At 33.3% G+C, this 12,650-nt stretch overlaps 1 long non-coding RNA gene across 1 annotated transcript; it reads right to left on the bottom strand.

The window, feature by feature from the left end:
• Nucleotides 1-10,842: 10,842 nt before the first annotated feature.
• Nucleotides 10,843-12,168, bottom strand: LOC131631718 (uncharacterized). Its single transcript, XR_009292792.1, has 3 exons — nt 11,786-12,168; nt 11,510-11,664; nt 10,843-11,110 (listed from the first exon to the last, which is right to left on the bottom strand). It is a non-coding gene; the product is annotated as an uncharacterized LOC131631718 (long non-coding RNA).
• Between the last annotated feature and the right edge of the window lie 482 nt (nt 12,169-12,650).

Genomic DNA, 12,650 nt, shown 5'->3' with positions numbered 1-12,650 from the left:
CGCCTCGCTCACATTAATTTTGACTTACTTAACAAGGTTGTCACAAAAGACTTAGTAATCGGTTTACCAAAAATAAAGTTTTCGAAGGCATCTTTCTTGGTTACTCTCAATCTAGTAAAGCATATAGGATATACAACAAAAGGTTACTTATAGTTGAAGAGTCAGTTCATGTGTCCTTTGATGAATCTTATGCAAAATATGTCGAGAAAGGTATATCTTTTGATAGTGCAGGCCCATCTACTGAAGACATTGTCAAAGATAAGGAAGACGAGAGTGAAAGTGTTGTGAAGAAAGGTGCTGAGAAAGAGAAAGATGAGTCTCATGATAATGTTGAAAAGGAAAGCATCTCAAACAATGAAGAACTTCCGAAGGCCTGGACAAACGTAAAAGATCATCCAATTGACAACATAATAGGGGACATCTCAAAGGGCGTTACAACACGCTCCAAGATAAGTAACTTTTGTCATCATTTTGCTTTTGTTTCACAATTTGAGCCGAAAAACGCTAAGGACGCATTACTTGATGAGCATTGGCTAATGGCCATGCAAGAAGAATTAAACCAATTTAAACGGAATGATGTTTGGGACCTTGTCCCTCATCCGGGAGATCATCAAGTAATCGGCACTAGATGGGTTTTTCATAACAAACTTGATGAAAACGGAGTTATTACTAGAAACAAAGCTAGATTAGTTGCTCAAGGTTACAATCAAGAGGAAGGTATTGATTATGAAGAGACATACGCTCCCGTAGCACGTCTCGAAGCTATTCGTCTCTTACTTACTTATGCTTGTTCAAATGACTTTAAACTATTTCAAATGGATATTAAAAGTGCCTTTTTAAATGGCTATATTAATGAAGAGGTCTATGTAGCTCAACCACCCGGATTTGAAAATTATAAGCATCCGACTCATCTTTATAAGTTGAAACGTGCTTTATACGGCCTCAAACAAGCCCCTAGGGCTTGGTATGAACGGTTAAGCAAATTTCTACTTAGTCAAGGATACTTTAGGGGTAAAGTTGATACCACCCTCTTCATTAAAAGAAAAGATAAAGATATACTCTTGGTTCAAGTTTATGTAGATGATATTATATTTGGATCGACTAATGCAAAACTTGTCAAAGAATTTTCTAAGCTTATGCAGAGTGAATTTGAGACGAGTCTCATGGGAGAGCTGAATTTCTTCCTTGGCCTACAAATCAAGCAACTTAGTCATGGAACGTTCATAAGTCAAACCAAGTATTGTACAGAGTTGCTTAAAAGATTTGGAATGAGTGAGGCAAAGGAGATTGACACACCTATGGCAACAAATAGTAACCTAGACAAAGATGAGAAAGGTAAAGAGGTTGATGTGAAATTGTACCGAGGTATGATAGGTTCATTATTGTATCTCACATCTTCAAGACCGAACATCATGTTTAGTGTATGTATGTGTGCAAGATACCAATCTTGTCCAAAGGAATCACACTTAAAAGCTGTAAAAAGAATTCTACGATATCTACGTGGAACTACTACATATGGTCTATGGTATCCTAAAGGTAATGAATGCTATTTGGTGGGATTCTCCGACTCGGACTTTGCTAGATGCAAATCCGACAGAAAGAGCACCAGTGGGACATGTCATCCATTCTCAAATTCATTGATAAGCTGGCATAGCAAGAAACAAGTATCAGTTGCATTATCTACCGCTGAGGCAGAATACGTAGCTGCCGGAAGCTGCTGTGCTCAGATATTATGGCTCAAGCAACAACTCATTGACTTTGGTATTAAGCTTGATCGTATACCTATCATGTGCGACAACACAAGTGCCATAAACTTGAGCAAGAATCCTGTTTTACACTCACGAACCAAGCATATTGAAATAAGGCATCAATTCCTAAGAGATCATGTAGAAAAAGGAGAAGTTATATTTGAACATGTAGAGAGCAAGAAGCAACTAGCTGACATCTTCACCAAACCTCTTGCAACGGAGCAGTTCTTCAACATTCGTAGGGAATTAGGGATATTAGATATCTCTAATTTGAGCAAAATGCGTTTGTTTTCTTAATTTTATTCCTTTACTTTATATATATATATATTGATTATGCTCAAGCTAACATTTATCTTAGTATGAAGGTAGTTCATCATCAAATCAAGCATCATTCCACATTGACTAGAGGATTATACTTCATTCTACGAAATGATGACGAGATACGTACAATTGAGAAAGTGGTAACATGTTTGTTGTTCACTTCCAAAAATTTTATTGATACTATAATATGCTATCAATTAACATGCTTATAGTGACGTTATATATGTTTTTCCATATCTCATTTACACATATATGTTGATCATCATTCTTCATTACATATCATGTTTTGGACATACAAGCAAGTAGAATAAGCATATCACCAACATTCATAAGCATATCACTGCATTTCTAACATTTGAGGCAATTTAGGTCGACCTAATTCGTCCCTGCGTCGTCTCTGAGCCAACGCTTCAACATCCTTAACACTTCCGTCAATGATCTACTGGAACAAGTTGAAGAGGATCGACCTCAAGGATTCCACAGAGGACGAGGACGACGGGGAAGACTTTAGCAAGCCTTGCATATCATTAGCCATCTCATCGCATTGCATTTCATTTCATATCTCTTATGTTTTTCTCTTTGATTGTCTACCTTAATTACTTGACATTAAGCTTTGATTTGTAATCTTAATTATGCCTGGATATTATATTGTGCCTTTCTATATTATATTTGATATGCACTATTATGATATTTTCTTTCTATATTATATTTGCATTCTGCTTCTCTTTTTCTGTTTTCTGTCTTTTGATGTTGTCAAAGGGGGAGATGAATTGAGATTACGGGGGAGCTTAGTACGGGGGAGCTAACACATACAAGATATGAGCTGTGAATACGGGGAGCGTTCGTCATTCAAGAAAATGTTTGCCATCATAAAAAAGGGGGAGTTTGTAAGAACAAGCATACACTCACAAATGAGTTTTTGATTCATGGCAAACATCACAAGCAACCAAATACAAGAGCACAAGTGAATGACTCAAAGAAAATGAAGTTTTGACCATCTTTGCATCTGTCAGGTCGACCTAGTTCACAATCAGGTCGACCCAAACTGAAGCAAAAATTGCATACTTCTATTAGGTCGACCCAGAGCTTCAGCAGGTCGACTCAAGGTGAAGCAAAAACAACATGTCTCTGTTAGGTCGACTCATCCTCTATCCTAGGTCGACCTAAACTGAAGAAAAGTCTCAAGAATGCAATTTAACTGATTTTAGGTCGACCTAAGCTACCAACAGGTCGACTCAACTGGAAGAAATTACAACTTGGCCAAATCTACCTCTGTTAGGTCGACCCAACCAACAAAGTAGGTCGACCTATCTGCTCAAAACCTGTCAAAATTTTGTGTGTTTTCCTGATACACAGAGCCTGCTCCTTTATATATTATTTAATGTCACTTATTGCAAATGAACACCAACAACTGAAAGAGACACAAAGGCTTCTCATCTTCGATCTTCTTCTCAACTCCAACACAACTACACGCAATCATTTTTGCGTTGAGGATTTGCGATCAAGATCGATAACGTCCATGGAACGGAATTGAAGATTCCTAGTGGGTGAAGATTTGTGGGGTTTTTGGTGAATAAAATCTGCGGGTTTTGTCCTCCAAGATTGGTGAATTTTGGGGGGTTTTAATCAAGAGGTTTCATCAAGGATCCAGCTGAGTGTGAAGATTGAAGAACAAGGGTTCAAGCAATTCAAGACACTGCAGAAAAGGGATCAAAGTGAGGCTCTTGGAAGACCTTGATCTGACTCAAGATTAAGGGGGGAGAAGATTCAAAGGATCAACATAATTGGTTTATCGTTTATCGCTTTGTTATCTTCTTTGTATAAATTGTTTTCAATAATAATGAAAGACATCACAATTCCCGTTTGGAATTGGGGGCAGATGTAGTCGTAATGAGGACGATCGACGAACTGCCTGAACAAATATCGTGTTGTTATCGCTTTTATATTTTCATTTACGTTTTGTTCGTATTTGGTTATAATTGCAAATTGATCAACGATTCAAGTGTTAAAATTGTGCATTAAGAACTTTAGTAAACATCACAGTTCACCACATATTGAATCACAATCAATTTGGATATTATCACCAAGTGTTTGTGCTTTTGCTTCATCCATTATCAAAGGATTGCAAACAAAGTTTATCAAATTAGAAGTTAATCGTTTTTCATTGGAGCAACGAATTGATTCAATAACCTACCCTTTCATTGTTAATCTCAATTATTTTGTGGTTTTATCACATATACAACCTTTTCAATAGCGGTCCGGAATAGACGCAAGTCGATCCCGAAACGCTTTCGCTTAAGTTTTAAATAATTCCGAAAAACTGTGAGAGATCTATTCACCCCCCCTCTAGATCCTTAAGCCTAGCGTCTAACACGCGTCATTGGTCGAACCGCATTGCTAAACTAGTTAGATCGATATAACTCTACTGAATAAATTGGTCTATATGAGAAAACTATATATTTTTTTAAATCGATCGAATCAAATGATTGTATAGTTTTCATCTCTTTTAGGATGTTAGTTTCGACTTCGAATAGAGCATCATCAGATGTTTTCAATGTGATTGAATGTGTTTCTGGTGATTTTTTTCAACCATGGTTATCTTTATGAGATAAGAAGAGTGAGAATGTTGGGAGAGAAAAGTAAATAAGAGAAATTTGAAGAGATAATTGGGGTGATGAATTTATATAAAAACCAATTAGGTTTAAAAATTTGATTTTTTTTATGTAACAAATCAAAATATAATCTTTTATGGTAACTATTTAGAGAAAAAAATATACACTTTACATTGTCAATCAATCACGACCATATTAAGTGTCAAGTCACATTGTCAGTGCACTAACTTTTTATTGATTGATTTTATTAAGATTTATATTGAAAGATAAAAAACTTTAGGATAGTTTTTCGGATTTTTTGTCTAATGTTTTAAGATTTTTAATTTATTTTCTATTTTTAATTCAAATTTGTATTGAAATTAACTTACGTTTGATTTAAAATTTTGATTATGTTCATATCAATTTTTTTTTGAAATAATAGACTGATATATTAGATCAATAAAATAATATTTATAAAGCGACCCTTAGGTCCAGCTAGACAAAACAGACTACAAATCCAAATCTAGAGCATTAAACATGCAATATGAGTTCTAAGCTTAATACTGCCCCACCCACCATACACAATCATCTCAATTATGTTGTCAGCTACCTTAGAACTATCAATAGGTTTCCCAAAAGTAATGCAGTTCCTATAATTCCAGACCCCATAAATTGTCTCAGCAATTGTCAGCTTAAGAAGTTCAGCCCTTATTGTTTTCCCTTTACACTTATGAGTCAACCACCTTAGCTCTTCATTCCACACTTTTGTTCCATGGGTAATGCCAAGCCAATACAAAACTTGCTGCCATATAACACTAGTCGTGCAACAGTCAAAGAGGAGGTGATCTATTGTTTCCTCTTGTGTACAAAAACAACATGTTGAATAATCCACCATATCAAAATGCATCAGTCTATGTCTTGTTTCCAATTTACCATGGCATGCCAACCAAAGTGTAAACAAAGCTTTTGGTCTAGCTTTATTTCCACAAAAAATCCTATACCATGGCACAGGCACTTCATTAGATCTCAAGTGTTTGTAAATGATCTTCGCTCTAAAGCACTGCATATGATTCCACTCTTGCAAGCCCATAGCTACCTCTTTCTGCCTCAGAATAGCCTTGAATATCCATGATTGATGCACTTTCTCCTCCACATGCATAATGCCAAGTCCTCTCATATAATAGCTATCAATCCATCGCACCCACAAATTGTCCTTCTTCCTACTGAGATTCCAAAGTAACTTCATCATAGCAATGTCACTACATAGCTGTAAGTCCAGGATGTTTAGACCTCCAAATTTGCGAGGCTTACAAATAGTATGCCAAGAAATAGGGCTCTTCCTCTTGAAGGTAGCACCACCTGTCCAAACAAAAGATTCACATATTGCATTTATATGATTAGTGACATGTTTTGGCAAGGGAAGGCATTGTAGCCAATAGTTAGCCGTGGCATAGCAGACACTTTTCACTAATTGGATTTTCCCAGCATAGCTTAAAAGTTTACTACTTCAGTGGGTAATCCTAGACACAATTTTTGTAATGAGGGGTGTGTATTGATGAATTTCCAGTCTTTTACTTGTCATTGGAATCCCCATGTACTTGAAGGGTAATCTGCCCTCCTGAAAAGTGGTTAGCTCTTTTATTCTGGCCCTGGTATTCTCATCCACTCCACCAAAGAACACCTTGCATTTCCTAGGGTTCACAATCAGGCCCGTAGATTCAGAGAAAACCTGCAACACCTTTAAAAAGGAACCAACAGAAACAATATCACCTCTTGAGAAAATTAGGACATCGTCAGCAAAAGCTATATGAGTCAGCCCTAAAGCTTTGCACTTACTATGGTACATGAAAGAGGGCTCTAGCTTCATCTTGCACAATAACCTATTTAAGTACTCCATCATGATAACAAAGAGTATGGGGGATAGGGGGTCCCCCAGTCTAATCCCACGCTTAGCTGGCATAATTTTGGTATAAACTCCATTTACATTAAACCTGTAGGATACAATCCTAATAGTGATCATAATCCATTGGATAAATTTGTAGGGCAATCCGATCTCCTTCATGATAGTTTCAAGTGCCCCCAATCCATCATATCATACGCTTTTTGTAAATCTAATTGCATCATACATCTAGGTGTCCCTCCCTTCCTAGAGTAGCCTCTTAACAATTCATAGGTGAGTAAAATATGGTTGTGGATCTGCTGATTAGGGATGAATGCTGCCTGGCTTTGACTAACAACACTACCAATGACTCTTGTGAATCTACTAGTGAGAGTCCTGGAAATTATCTTGTAAAGTGTGGTACATCCAGCAATAGGCCTGTAATCCTTTATAGTTCTAGCTTCCTCAGACTTTGGAATTAGAGTAACAACTGTGCAATTAGTAGCTTTGTAAATTCTCCCATTTTCAAAGAAATCCTTGATAGCTTCCATCACATCATGCTTAATAGTTTTCCAGCTAGCTTTGAAGAACTTAGCTCTAAAGCCATCAATCCCTAGAGACTTCAAATCACCTATACCTTTCAAATCTAGTTCTACCTCATTCTCACTAACACGCATAGTAAGGTTTTCCCTTTGCTCAAATGTCAACTAAGGTCCTGCTCTCATAGCTACAATGTCCACATGAGTGATGTTTTTTGCTGCAGTGCCCATCAAACTCTCATAAAAGGAAATCACTGTCTCCTCTATCTCAGGTTGAGAAGAAACCACAAACCCATCATCCCTATGTAACATGTATATGTCTTTAGCCACCTGCTTAGTCTTCAATGTAGCATGGAAATAAGAGTTATTTCCATCTCCCAATCCGAGCCACTGAATTCATATCAAATTTTATGTGAATTAAATTTAAGATTAAAATTAAATTAACATATTTGATTATATAAAAAGTATGAAATTATAAATTAAAGATATTAAGCAAATAAAAAATTGGGAAGAATGAATTGTGATGTTATTTTGAATTATGATTAGTTGATAAGATAAAAACAAGTTTTTGTGTTAAAAGGCTTATTATGACTTGTGCGCATTCATTGGCGGTGGTGATATAAAACAAACAACTTAATAGTAAATATATCACTTAATCTTGTTAAAAAGTGAGTTATATTTTTATGGAAGAAAAAAAATTACGATAAATATACCCACGATTAATTTGATTTTCAGATATAAATATACACATATTTAATGGATATAAATATTAAATAATTTTTTTTTATGATGACGCACTAAAGTTATAGGATCTGTTTGGTAAAACTAGTTGGTAGCTGGTAGCTGATGACTTTTAGTTGGTAGCTGATAGCTGATAGTTGATAAATTAATTTGAGTGTTTGGTAAATTAGTTGTTATACCAGCTGATAAATACAAAATGACTTAAAAGGACATTCTTAAATAAGAAATTGATAGTCTCATTATATTATTGTATTATATTATTAAATTAATTTTATAAAATAAAAATACATATATTAGCAAACACATGCAGAAAAAATTAATATATATTAAAATTAAAAATAACATCAAAATATATCGAACAATTATATATAAATTTTTAAATGAACTTATATAATAAAATTTATATATAAATTTAATGAAATATATAAAATAACATCATTACGATTTTGAATTCAATTATACTAATTTAAAATAATAATTTTTTAATATTTCACAAATTTAAAAATTAGCAACACTATCTCTACATTCATTACAAGACATGTAATTTTAATGTCGTTATAAAAATATTAAATATTGTATATTTTTCTTAATCGACACGAATATAATTATACAACGCAAAAGCTCAGAAGCTAAAAGATTGTATATAAGATTGTATTTTTGTTAAAATAATAGGGGTATAAATGAAATAAAAAGTCACAAGCTAAAAGCTCAGAAGCTACTTTAAATAGCTTTTGAAAAAAAGCTCAAAGCTAGTAAAAAAGCTATGAGCTAAAAGCTAAATGACAGTTACCAAACATAACTTTTTTGTTAATATGAGTTGAAAAGCTAAAAGCTCTTTGTATTTGTTGTTCCCTAAAAAAAATCATAGTCAGAGAAATATTCCTAAAAAATATATGCACTTTTTATGGATGTGATTCTTAAATATATTTAATTGATTTGTTAGACATTAATAGTTGATTGTTCAATCAATCAAATGTAATTTGTTTCTAAAATATTTTTAGAGTGAAGTCTCATTTTAGTCCCTCACAAAAATTGTAGAGGTCAGATTAGTCCTGAGAAAAAAAATCCCTATTAAATCCCTTACAAAATTTAACCGACCCATGTTAGTCCCTCAACTAACATTTTTTTAAAATCAGTTTTTTTCTTACTTTTGAACCGTGACTGGACTGCTAATAAAGACTCATTTTAGTCCCTCACAAAAAAAGAAAAATCTAAATTAGTCCCTAAGAAAAAAAAGTCTATATTTAATTCCTTACAAAATTTAATCAAGCCATGTTAGTCCCTCTTTTAGTATTTTTTTCAAATCGATTTTTTTTTTAAATTGTGACTGGATTCCTATTTTACGACTGTTGAATTGAAATTATTTATGAAGGGATTGTAGATAAATCATCGCGATACCACGACGTTCTTTTCTTTGTTTGGTTTATTATCAGGCTTATGGGTGGGTGACTATGGTTTTTATTGTTATGTATTCTTGTGTATTAGGTGTCGTTATTGTTTTAGTTGTTAATGATCTTTTAGGAAGGTTTAGTTTTGTTACTAAAGTGATTTAGGATAATTTCTTGCTTTTGTAAATAATACTTATGGCGAAAATAATACACATGGTATGTTGGAAGAAAATTAGTTTATACCATATCACTTAGGTTTTAATCAGGGCCGGTCCAATCAAAGCAGAGAGAGACCCCGTTCTAATTTTAAAAATGGCCCCAAATTTAAAATATAAATACAATTATAATAATTTAAAAAGACACATAAAAAATAAAATTATGTATTAATCAATAAAATATTTAATTATAATTATTTTAAATTTTGATCTATCTCAATTTTTTTTTGCATTAAGATTTTACCATAGCATTTTTTTAAATTTATTGAATTTTTATTATAACATTTTAAATATTTTGATTAATATTTATAAAAAAAATTGGACCTTTCAAATTTTTGGGGCCTCCCAAAGTTTGGGGCCTTGTGCTGTAGCACTTCCTGCACATGCACAGGGTCGGCCCTGGTTTTGATAATAACAAAGTATTTAATGAACAATTAGGTACAATAACATATGTTCAAGTGTGCAGGATCATTAGTTAAAAAATTTACCGGACTCTGACTCTGATAAGCTAAAGATTATACTGGACTGATCATCAAATCTGTGAGGTGAATGGGTTACTGGTTCATTAGTCGAAAAACTGAATTACTGGTCGAATCGCATGGCTAAACCAGTTAGATTGATAACTCTGTTTAATAAATCAGTCTCTATGAGAAAATTACCTATTTATTAAATGGATCGAATCAGATGATTCAGTCTCTAAAGAATATCATGACACCGACAAAATTTAAAAATTTAACAATATCATAATAATTTCACATGTTTATTTTTAAATTTAAAATCTAAATATAATCATCACTCACAACAAAATAATACAAAATACAAATTTAAATAAATTTTGAATGAGATCTAATTACAAATAAGGAAAAATTGTTTCAAATAAATTTCAAATAGAATTTAATTATTGTCATACCCCAATTTTTGACCCTAAGATCCCGCATCTCAGACTCTGCTTAAATCACATCAAGATCATGTGCGAGGTTCTCTTGCGCTTTTCTCATTTTGAGCTCACCTACAGAGGAATCATGAGACACCTCTTTTCTCGTATTTTTATTTATTTATAGTCTTTATATTTTCACTAACCATTAATCAAAATTCAAAAAAATAGTTTTTATTTTTGTTTCTTTATCAGATAGGGTATGAGGATCAAGAAGTTCAGGTGATTTTTCTCATCAGGGTTCAGAGGTTTGAATCAAGACTTTATTATTGTGGTGATGATTGTCAAGTGGTTAAGAATCAATTCAAGAGTGTTCAAGTTCAGTCAAATGATATTGAATTTTTGAGCATTTATTTTGTTCAAGAATTTAATTCGAGATGAAGAAATCATGCAAATTGAATTATTTGGAGTTCAAAACCAAGTTCTTAAGGATTAGTGCAAGTTCTCATTTCATACAAAAATCCAATTCATGATTTGATTCCAAAGTTTCCATTCAAGTAAGAGTTTCAATTTTATGATCATTCAACATACAAATTTCGAAGCTTCAAATCCAAGAAAGTCCATTCAAGTTCATAACTCATTCCAAATTACAAGGTGGACGGATTCTCAAAGTTACATCATTATGTTTACCCAAGAAAAAATTCAAAATATTCCAAGTCCACACCATTTTCTTCAATATTTCTCCATGTCCATGCTTATGTCTTCCTTTGAATCTTCCAAGCTCCATAATCTTCAAGATTTCATCCATGTTTTTCTTTCAAAATTTATCAATTCATAAAGGAAAAGAAACAAAGGTGGAGTTAGCAATTTCCCAAATACAAATAAATCAATCCACAAAAAGTTTGACAAAGATTCAAAGCCCAAGAACATGTTCAAACAATATCTCAAGAATATAAAACAAAAGCTGAAAATTGGAAATAAAGGGAGATTTTCGGATTGGGCTTGATAGCAAGAATTACACTTCATCAAAAATCATTTCCAATTCAAACTCACAACAATTTGAGCCCATTAGTTCATCCACAGAAAAACTCTAATCTGAGCACTATATAAACATTCATTGAGACTGACACAAGGACCTTTTTTCAGACCTTTTCAGACTGACAAATTCAGAAAACTCAGAGCATAGAAAAAAGTTTCTGAAATCCAAACTCACCTGAACCTTCCCTCGCCGGAAATCCTCACTGGACCACCACTGGAAATCGCCACCTCCGCGCCGGAAAATTAAACCACCGCCGTTCTCTCATTTCTTTGCACCAAAAGGTTGAGAATCAGTCTCTGATAACGATTCCATCCATTGATTGCTATTCCCTGTGATATTTACTTGTGTTTAGAACGAAAATCACAAGCACTTTCTCTTTAGATCTGTGCTTGTGAATTTATTTTCTGATAAAACTAATTTGATATTTGAAAAGAGGAGAAGAAACCGAACCCAAATATGTAAAAAAAATTGCATTCGGGAATTTTTCACCTCCGGCCACCGCGTCGGAGAAGCTCCGGCAGCTATGATCTCCATGTGAGCCGCCGTGAGTTCCTCTTTGCTGCCATGTTCCTTTTCTTTAACCTCTTACTATTTTGTGTTAAAAAAAAAGAGAAATAAAGTGATGGTTATGAAATAGAAAGAGAACCGTGAGTTCTCTAAGAGAGAAAATTATGAGATCTCCTTTATGATTTTATTTCCTTTTAATATCTTTACTATCTTTTTTTATTTGATCATTTTGTTTTCTTTTTTGAAAAAAAGGTGGATTGATAATTAATGTGAGAGATAAGAGGAATCTTTTGTATGATTTCAAAAAACCTGACACTTCTATGCACCATTTATTTTGACTTTATGGCTTTTGGTTTTTCTTTATGAAAAGATAGTAGTACCGTTAGGTACTTTGAAGAAGTGTTTAAATTTTGATTTCTTTCTCTTTTCTTCATGATTTGCGCCGGTTGCTGTGTGGGTGACAAGTGGCCATCGGAGCCACTTGTCCGGACCTGAGGAGATGATTAAAAAATGATCCTCTATTTTCTTTACTACATATTTTATTATGCACTTTAGTTCTGGATCTTAGATCCTACATAAAATTAGTCAATTGACTGAATCTGATGGCTGGAATTTATTCTGCTTTATTTTATATTACTATTTGCATTTTAATTAGTTTCTAACTTTAGAAATTTATATTAATTTTGTTTTTATTCCAAAAATTATGAAAAGAAATCACAAAAATATGTCTTATTATTTTATACCTTGTGTTTTCTTTTGATATATTAGTTTACTATTTTAATTTTACTCTTCTTCTTCATCTATCCTT

Source organism: Vicia villosa, unplaced genomic scaffold (assembly GCF_029867415.1).
Source record: "Vicia villosa cultivar HV-30 ecotype Madison, WI unplaced genomic scaffold, Vvil1.0 ctg.000858F_1_1, whole genome shotgun sequence".
NCBI lineage: Eukaryota > Viridiplantae > Streptophyta > Magnoliopsida > Fabales > Fabaceae > Vicia > Vicia villosa.
Note: the sequence above shows the minus strand (reverse complement) of the source record. Positions and strands in the feature narration are given on the sequence as shown.